Source organism: Erpetoichthys calabaricus, chromosome 3 (assembly GCF_900747795.2).
Source record: "Erpetoichthys calabaricus chromosome 3, fErpCal1.3, whole genome shotgun sequence".
Taxonomy (NCBI): Eukaryota; Metazoa; Chordata; class Cladistia; order Polypteriformes; family Polypteridae; genus Erpetoichthys; species Erpetoichthys calabaricus.
The window spans coordinates 298,717,290-298,727,804 of record NC_041396.2 but is presented as its reverse complement, the minus strand read 5'-3'; positions in this window follow the sequence as shown (position 1 = coordinate 298,727,804).

Genomic DNA, 10,515 nt, shown 5'->3' with positions numbered 1-10,515 from the left:
CGAAATTAATACAATTAACGGCACTATTAACTATACGAGTAATTACAGAATCCATAAAATTACCTGCAGAGTTCTGCATATCCAGTCGTCATCGGCGACGTTTTTGTGAAGAGCAGCGCTAATTGAATGAATTATTAGGTATTGGTAACGTTTTTCACTTTGGCGAATTTCGCTGGTGACCTTGTTTGCCGAATTTTTCGACTGCGAACTTTTTTTTGTTCAGCACTCTATCATGATTGGTAAAGCCAGCGTGACGTCAAGCGGCCACTGTTGGAAAATGAACTCCTAAATATTTGCAGGTACCCTCTATAGTGTTAGATTCTTTGTTACACAATGCTTATGATGGGGTTTTGAGGGGTGCCCCCTGGATGCTCGAATGCACTGTGCCATACTCACGGCTATGCAGTTCTGGTTGAAGCCCCTTTGGATCCCTAGGCACCCCCTCACTGTCCATCAATTGCTTGAGGGTTCCTCAATGCGCCCCTTCAGTAGCTCAAATGGTGCCCCTCTATGTAAGGATTTCAATTAGTGGTCACCAAATGAGGTACGAGGCCTGCATATAAACAGTGCCCAGCGGGTAACGGCACCCACTTAGTATCATTAGAGTTCAGTAAGCAGGAGTGGATTGGGGGTGGCAGTGGAGGTGATGGGGGGTTACTTTAAGGAGTGTGTGCCCTTTGGTTTTACTTTCATATGCACCACCCAATGGGTAATGTTACCCACGGATTGATAACCAGGATCCTCCTCCTTGTGTCCCCCTGACAAATGGCAACCCTTTCTCTAAATACTGTAGATATTATTATGACACTGGTTGCTGGTTGGCTGTCCCCTCTCGGTGTCTGAAGTGAACACCCATTAACTTTCATAAATTTATTCTCTCAGCGAACTGGCTGGTAAAACTTTTTAAGCAAAAATCGAGAGATAGAGACAACAAGAGGGTCAAAACCGAAAGAAAACACGAGCATGGAGCACAGTGACAAACTCAGAATACTTCAAAGTTGGTACCCACACATCGGATAAGGATTTGCCCCCATAGCCGTCGTTTTACCCCGTTGCGTCGATTTCACGTAGGTCAGAGGCCACGTCCTTAGCAATGCTGCAAGCGAACCTAACGATGGAAATAAACACTGGCAGCTTTTGAGGATGTAAAATCACACCAAATCATGACATTCACAAATGGTGCCCCTCTGGCGATAGTGCCCGAGGTGGTCACTTTGGTCACCTAATGGATCGCCCACGGCTCTGGCGGTATTAGAAAATTGGAAAATGAGAACCATCTGGGTGAGGAGAGGCCATTCAGTCCAAGAAAGCTTGCCAGTCCTACCCACTTAATTATTCAAGTCGAGATTTGGAAGTCCCTAAAGTCCTCCTGTCTACCACACTACTTGGTCGCTTATTCCAAGTGTCTTTGTGTAAAGGCAAACCTCCTAAAGTTTGTGAGTAATTTCCCCTTCACAAGTTCCCAACGGTGTCCCCGTGTTCTTGATGAACTCATTTTAAAGTCACCGTCTCGATCCACTGCACTAATTCCCTTCATCATTTTAAACACTTCAGTCAGGTCTCCTCTTCATCTGCTTTTGCTTAAACTGTAAAGGCTCAGCTCCTTCTGTCAATCCTCTTTATTCACACCTCTCAGTCCTCTAATCAGCCTCGTCGCTCTTCTCTGTACCTTCTCTTGTGCTGCTATGTCCTTTTTGTAGCCTGGATACCAAAACAACACTCAGTACTCCAGATGAGGCCTCACCAGTGAGTTATAAAGCTTGAGCAGAACCTTCTGTGACTTGTACTCCACACATCAAGGTGCTATATAACCTGACAGTCTGTTAGCCTTTTTAATGGCTTCTGACACTGTTGGGAAGTCGATAGTTAGAGTCCACTACGACTCCTAAATACTTCTCATAAAGTGTGCTTCTGATTTTCAGACATTAGAACATTGGAACAATCTAGACGAGAACAGGCCATTCAGCTCAACAAAGCTCCTCAGTCCTCTCCATTTAATTCTTCTAAAATAACATCAAGTCGTGTTTTGGAAGTCCCTAAATTCCTCCTGTCTACCACACTACTTGGTCACTTTTTCCAAGTGTCTATCGTTCTTTGTGTGAAGACACACTTCCTAATGTGTGTGTGAAATTTCTCATTCACAAGTTTCCAACTGTGCCCCCCGTGTTCTTCATGATCTCATTTTAAAGTCACCGTCTCGATCCACTGCACTAATTCCCTTCATCATTTTAAACACTTCAGTCAGGTCTCCTCTTCATCTGCTTTTGCTTAAACTGTAAAGGCTCAGCTCCTTCTGTCAATCCTCTTTATTCACACCTCTCAGTCCTCTAATCAGCCTCGTCGCTCTTCTCTGTACCTTCTCTTGTGCTGCTATGTCCTTTTTGTAGCCTGGAGACCAAAACAACACTCAGTACTCCAGATGAGGCCTCACCAGTGAGTTATAAAGCTTGAGCAGAACCTTCTGTGACTTGTACTCCACACATCAAGGTGCTATATAACCTGACAGTCTGTTAGCCTTTTTAATAGCTTCTGAACACTGTTGGGAAGTCGATAGTTAGAGTCCACTACGACTCCTAAATACTTCTCATAAAGTGTGCTTCTGATTTTCAGACATTAGAACATTGGAACAATCTAGACGAGAACAGGCCATTCAGCTCAACAAAGCTCCTCAGTCCTCTCCATTTAATTCTTCTAAAATAACATCAAGTCGTGTTTTGGAAGTCCCTAAATTCCTCCTGTCTACCACACTACTTGGTCACTTTTTCCAAGTGTCTATCGTTCTTTGTGTGAAGACACACTTCCTAATGTGTGTGTGAAATTTCTCATTCACAAGTTTCCAACTGTGCCCCCCGTGTTCTTCATGATCTCATTTTAAAGTCACCGTCTCGATCCACTGGACTAATTCACTTCATCATTTTAAACACTTCAGTCAGGTCTTCTCTTCATCTTCTTTTGCTTAAACTGTAAAGGCTCAGCTCCTTCTGTCAATCCTCTTTGTTCACACCTCTCAGTCCTATTATCAGCCTTGTCGCTCTCCTCTGGACCTTTTCTTGTGCTGCTATGTCCATTTTGTAGACCAAAACTGCACCCATGACCCCGGATGAGGCCTCACCAGTGTGTTATAAAGCTTGAGTGGACCCTCCTGTGACTTGTACTCCACACCTCAAGGCGCTATATAACCTGACATTCTGTTAGCCTTCTTAATGGCTTCTGAACACTCTCTGCCAGTTGATCGTGTCAAGTCCACTATGACTCCTGAATCCTCCACATAAGGTAGTCTTTTGATTTTCAGACCACCCATTGTGTATTCAAATACACACATTAACTCTGCAACTCACCTACAGAAGTGGCGATATGGAGTACTGCGGCAAATCAAGCAGTGCCACCAAGAATGTAACGCTGGGCCCTCATGTCACTGGCTCTGCGGGTGTTAGGTAGCCCCTCTGATAGGAGCTCGGGAGACGGAGAGAGGAGTTAAGGACGTGGGGTGTTTGTCTGTGTGTGAGATGTGGTGGCTCAGTGGTCAGCACTGCTGCCTCACAGCTCAGGTCACATTTTGGGTCCAGCATGGTTGGCACTCCACTCTCGTGGACACTTAAAAGACCACCGCATCATTATAATCCAATCAGCAACTCTCCAGTGTCTCCGTCCCCTTTGACTTCAAATCATTTCGTCGAGTTCGGTGAAGTTTCTGAACATTTCTGCAGTTTCTCTGATCTCAGAGCAAAGCAGATTCAATGGGATTCACTCATCACAGGAGATGCCAGCTTTGGCACTGACTGTAAAACTCCCAAAGCTCTTTTAAAAGGCTCCTGGGTTGATTATCTCATTGCCCACATTGCTTCTTCAGTGCCCGATGGAAGGACAGACCTATCTAGATTTCTTTAAGGACAACTTCACATTCACCCATCCACAGAATTTTGTCACCAGGGCTCTCGGTTGTATTCAGACATACAGCAGACTTTAGGATGCCAGGCTGCAGTCCCTAATTCTGGTCCTATTTTGTGTGGCATAGACACATAGACACAGATTTTGAAATTGGTTATGCCAGCGTTTCTCAACCTTTAAGTATTTGCGACCCGAGTTTTCATAACAGTTTTAATCGCCCCCCCCCTAACGTTTTTTTGAAAGGAGCCCACTAATACCAATTTGTTCTTTTTTAATTAATGATATATCATAGATGCATATTTTATTATACCTACTTAACTTTTATCGATATTTATCTAACTTTATATTTATTTTTCTAGTATCAGAATGTAGTTTAAGTTAATTTGTTTTGGTTTCAATAGATGTATTTTTCATATTTTCGATTCTTGTTTTCTTTTTTTCACATCTTCGTGCCCCCCTTTTTGTTACTTCACACCCCCTTAGGGGGGCCCGCCCCACAGTTTGAGAACCTCTGGGTTATGCCCAACTTAGCATAAAAGCTATGGAGTGAGTTTTGAAAATCATCAGGTCTCCATGCGCTGTACTCATGACCAAGTGACTGGGTTCAAGTAGGATGCTCATCATGCCAGGACAGCTTGATCCCAAACTGAATGTGTGCTGAGCATGAGTTTGTGACCTGAAAGTGTGCCAGTCCACCGTACTGACTGAATATCACAGCCAATTCTCATGTGTTCTCGTGTGCAAAAGGTTCTATAAGAAATGAAAGGATGATCAACACATAGAGAAACATAAAAAGGGGTGTGGCTACGGATGACTGGGAGGTAGGGGAGGGGCTTGTGCAGCCAATGAAAAATCAGGACAGATAAAGTGGCATTTAGTGTCCCTCCCTCAACATTCAAATACCCCATCAAGGATGTCAAAATATCAAACTGTAAAGAAGTGGCAGTACAAGAAGAACAACTCAGCATTGTGATCATCCAAATTAAAGTGACGGGCTACTGGAGAACACTGGAGAGCATTGGGTGCAAGTCAAGAACCAGTCCAGTTTAGAATCACCCATTAATTGAATTGGCATCCCATATGGGAAGTCTGGGCATACCTGACAAAGATGCCCCAATCACAGCGCCACCCGGCTCATAATGTAACCACTGCAGTGAGCAATGGGAGTGCCGCTCTTCTTTTCATTTTAGCCTCCAATATATAAGTGATCTTCATCTGCCTCTTCTTCCCAGCTTATCTATGGAGAACATTCTTTGTTTTCCTGCTATTTCCTCTCTTCCTCATTCTTGTCTTCCTCTCCTTCCCTTTACTCTTCCATTGGTGTACTTTTCTTTCTTTCTTTCTTTCTATGCAATTTTCCATCTTCCTCATCCTCCTCTTCCTTCCCCTCTCCCTTTACTCATCCCTCACCCTTCTTTCTTTCTTTCTTTCTATGCAATTTTCCATCTTCCTCATCCTCCTCTTCCTTCCCCACTCCCTTTACTCCTCCCTCACCTTTCTTTCTTTCTTTCTTTCTTTCTTTCTTTCTATGCAATTTTCCATCTTCCTCATCCTCATCTTCCTTCCCCTCTCCCTTTACTCATCCCTCACCCTTCTTTCTTTCTATGCAATTTTCCATCTTTCTCATCCTCCTCTTCCTTCCCCACTCCCTTTACTCCTCCCTCACCCTTCTTTCTTTCTTTCTTTCTTTCTTTGCAATTTTCCGTCTTCCTCATCCTCATCTTCCTCCCCTCTCCCTTTACTCATCCCTCACCCTTCTTTCTTTCTATGCAATTTTCCATCTTCCTCATCCTCATCTTCCTTCCCCTCTCCCTTTACTCATCCCTCACCCTTCTTTCTTTCTATGCAATTTTCCATCTTCCTCATCCTCCTCTTCCTCCCCCTCTCCCTTTACTCATCCCTCACCCTTCTTTCTTTCTTTCTATGCAATTTTCCATCTTCCTCATCCTCCTCTTCCTTCCCCACTCCCTTTACTCCTCCCTCACCCTTCTTTCTTTCTTTCTTTCTTTCTTTCTTTCTTTCTTTCTTTCTTTCTTTCTTTCTTTCTATGCAATTTTCCATCTTCCTCATCCTCCTGTCCCTTCCCCATTTCCTTTATTTACTCTTCCCTCACCTTTCTTTCTTTCTTTCTTTCTTTCTTTCTTTCTTTCTTTCTTTCTTTCTTTCTTTCTATGCAATTTTCCATCTTCCTCATCCTCCTCTTTCTTTCTTTCTTTCTTTCTTTCTTTCTTTCTTTCTTTCTTTCCATGCTCTTCCCCATCTTCCTCTTCCTCCCTCCCTGTCTCCCTTTACTCCTCCCCCCTCTCCCCCCTTCTGCACTGACTCTTCCTCTGTCCCCCCTCCACTCAGCCCCACCCCCCACACCCATTCTGTCACTGCTCTGGCAGCCCTAAATTTGCCGGCTGAACATTAAAAACACATTTTCTGTGTGAGGCTCCTCAATCAAGCGTCTGCTGCCAGATTTTCATTTCTAGGCGAGTAAGTGAGTGAGAGAGAGAGAGAGAGAGAGAGAGAGAGAGAGAGAGAAGAACACAACACCACCAAAATGTCTGGGCCTGGCACTCAGCTCCTGTACCCTGCAGGCATCGTCTGCTTGCTGCTACCAAATGTGAGCCTCCACCCGTTTCACAAGTTCACTTCTCACTGCAAGTTTTGTTTTTTTTTTTCTTTTTGCAAGTCTTAAACTCACATCTTATGCCTTCCGATACCCCCCCACTTAGTCTGTGCCCAGGTGTCCACGGTCAGGATGGCCACACTTTCAAATAAAGTGATAGTGGATCCACCTAGCAAGATGCTGTCAAATGGAGATGACTCGAGGGTGGTCTCTGGACTGGCATCTTCAGTGGGCAAAGCCAGGTCACATCTGCCAGCCTGGGACAGAGAATTCTGGGTGAGAGTCAGGTAGGGGTGTGCGAGGTGGGCTAGTTTACCCAGCCTTGTCTTGAGCTTGCTTTCCATGTCTTCCTGTGTGCCAGCCTTGGCTCTTTAAATTGGGGGGCAGCCTTGGCACAGCCTGTCTGCCCACCTGGCTGTCACCTCCTTGTTTTTTTTTTTCTTTTTCTCTCTCTTGGGCTTGTGCAGCACACGTGTGGCCTTTTTCATGTATTTATTTATTTCATTTTTCTTTTTCTTTGTTTTCTCTCGTCTCTTTCTCTCTCTTTCTCTCTCTCTCTGGTCAGAATCTGTTTTTCAAGTTGGACCGCTAAGTGAAAACAGCCTGCGCGACTCAAATTTCCCAGAGCGCCCCTGTTCTTAATTTCAGCGTTCTTGGCAGCCACTCACCGGCAGTGGGTAAAGAGACCCAGAGTATCTTCCTTTTCCTGAATAAATAGAACCTGGCAAGCATGGCACCACGTCAGTGGGTCTGACTGGGCGATGCAGGGGTAAGGGTGGGGGGGGGGGGGAGAATGCATGTGGGCTGCCACTTTGCTTTCTTCAGCCTGGAAGCCTCACTTAAGCACTTTCTCGACACTGGAAACTGGTGGGGACCCCGGGGGAGCCAATTCTGTCTTATGTTATGAAAGGCACTATATAATGTCGATAATGAAAGGCACTATAGAAAAGCAAAGAAAAGAATGCAAAGTAAGCAAAGATCACGGCGTAAGAAATTGAGTGAGGAGTATAGGGAGATAGAGTGCGCTATATTAACCAGTGGCGCTATATTAACATGAAGTCTCATTTCACGGGGGAGCAGCAGCGACGAGCACGGAGGGGATTCCCCCTTTCTTATAAGAGGAGACTCCCCCTTTCTTAAAAAGCTGACAATTAAAGGCACTATACATGGCACAGTAGAGCACAGCAGTGCCCACCTGCCTATAGAAATCATTTCTGCTTTCCATGATTTAGTATGCTAATGAGCTATTTGCATATCCCATCAGTCATTAGCTTTTTTTAGAAAGTGAGTGTGTGATTAAAAGAAAGGGGGGTAGAAAAAAAAAGAAAATACGGGGGGGTGCGCAGGGCCGTCTTAATGTGTAGGCATGCTGGGCACTCATGGGCACACATCACTCCAGCTAAAGCATGAATCACCCCTTGCCAGGGCTGTCTTAACATGTGGGCACACTGGGCACCCATGAAGGAAAGTCATATAGTCTGACACCCCGGGGGACTCAGTCCAACTAGAGCATGACTCACCCCTTGCCAGGGCTGTCTTAACCTTGTGGGCACGCTGGGCACCCATGAAGGACAGTCATAGAGTCTGACACCCCGGGCGACTCAGTCCAACTATAGCATGACTCACCCCTTGCCAGGGCTGTCTTAACGTGTGGGCATGCTGGGCACCCATGAAGGACAGTCATATAGTCTGACACCCCGGGCAACTCAGTCCAGCTAGAGCATGACTCACCCCTTGCCAGGGCTGTCTTAACCTTGTGGGCACGCTGGGCACCCCTGAAGGACAGTCATAGAGTCTGACACCCCGGGCGACTCAGTCCAACTATAGCATGACTCACCCCTTGCCAGGGCTGTCTTAACGTGTGGGCATGCTGGGCACCCATGAAGGACAGTCATATAGTCTGACACCCCGGGCGACTCAGTCCAGCTAGACACAGGGGGCCCCATGCTAATCTATGTATATTGTGACTTAATGAGTGGTTGTGTAGTTAGGGGGCTCCTGTGCACCGCTTTCCCCGGGGGGCCTATAATGCTGTTAAGATGTCCCTGGTGGAGTGGCAGCTTCAAGCTTGTCAGGAAAGTCGCTATATAAAAGAGTGGGATTGGGGGGGGAGGGAATGGGAAAAGTGAGAAATGTGAACGCAGTTTGTGAAAGAGCTCTTCATGTAAAGGCAGAAACTGATGGGGGGGTGTAAGCGACGGAAAGGCGCTATATTAGGTTAGAGGAGAGAAACTTTATTAATCCTCATGGAGGGAAATTAAGGCGCCTATAGCAGCAGAAACATAAAAATAACGACCAATAGGAGCCAACCAATCAGTCAATTATTCAAATGATATGTAAATAAAAATAAACCAATGTATTAAATATAAATAAATAAATGAATGTGCATTGTTCAGATATGTGAAAATGTTATTTCAAAATAAACTTAACAAATCCCCCAGGGAGGAAGCATTGAACTCCCTGATAGCAGTGGGCAGAAAAGACCCCCAGAGACGTTTCTTAGCCCACTGTGGTGGGTCGAGCCTGTGGCTAAATGTGCTCCAACAGAGCGCCTCCTGGAGGGGATGGAAAGGATTTTTTATGATGGCATCCAATGTGGCCACCATCTTCTTTTCTCTAACAGCTGGCAGTGTGCCCAGGGTTAAGTGACAACTCATGATGCTATGTTGATGGACAGAGTGAAAGAAAAGAAACGCAATGGCAAGGGGGGACAGGATGACATACAGGATGGGAAAAATGGAAGGAGGGAAAATGAAAAAGACAGAGTCATGAATTAAGAGAGAAGGGATGCCAAGATGCCAGGGTGGCGAGTGCTACGCCTCCGTGTCAATGTACATTACGGTCCACAGCTCAGCACGTCACGGGACGTCGGCTTGTGGTCGCGGCCTTTTCTCAGAAACGCCGCTGTCTGCATTTCCTAGCGAGCTGGGCACGTCACCGCCCTTCTCTGTCCCCACCCAGGCTGCGGGCACACTGAAATGCTCTGCCCATGTCTTCAGTTCTTTATTGAGTAGTTGGGTTTTACCACTGCAAAGACAACTGCATGGATATGCCCTGGTGTGAACTGGTAGCACAACTGAGCTTGGTTACCACATTTTGCCCAGATCCTACCCGGATGGGCACCTTAAGCTGAATAGACAGGTTACAAAATAGGTGTATGGGTGGCACCTTCAGCACATAATGGTAGCCATCTCATCCATCCCATAACCCTCTTAAACTTTTATAATTCCTGTCTTCAGTGTGATTTATGGCCCCCAATGAGCTATGTACCATCTGGTCATTGTGGCATTTGGGGTGACATGAGGAAGGTGGACACCAATTTAAAAGAAGGCAAAAATAAAATGACTGAAGAAAATAGTGGAATATGCAAATAGCTCATTAGCATATTCATGAACGAGAGACAGAAAAATTGATTGTATGTGCAGATGTGGGCAGAGAATAGCTATATAGCGCCTTACATGAGATTCTTGCACCCCCCCCCCCCCATCTCTTCTAACTCCCAGGGATGCACTCGCTGCCTTTCACCCCCTTTGAAACAAGTAGGTGCCTTTCTTTAATATAGCACCTTTCAGTCTTCATTTGATTCACGTCCAACACAGAACCGCTGCACGCTGATAATGTTTTCCTTCCTGACATTTCACTTTCTCATCTCTTTCCTCCTTTTCTTCTTCTCCTTTCATTGTCAAATGCTTCGGCATCCATTGCTTTATATCGCACCTTTCAAGGCTGCCGCATACCGTCTGACTTTCCTTCATTCTCCTCTTTATCACGTCACTCCCTTTTGTTTCTTCCTGTGTTGTCATTATATAGTGCCTTTCATTGTTTAGTGAATATAGCATCTTTCTTGACAACCAGGAAGTTGGGCACACCTCGCCACATTGTCTTATATTCAGGCACATTACCTTATTGCATCTTTCATTTCTCGCCCTGTCTTCGCTGAATGGGTCTCTTTTATATAGCGTCTTGCACTGTACATGTAGCACCATTCAGGGCTGTCACCCTTGCTGTGTCAC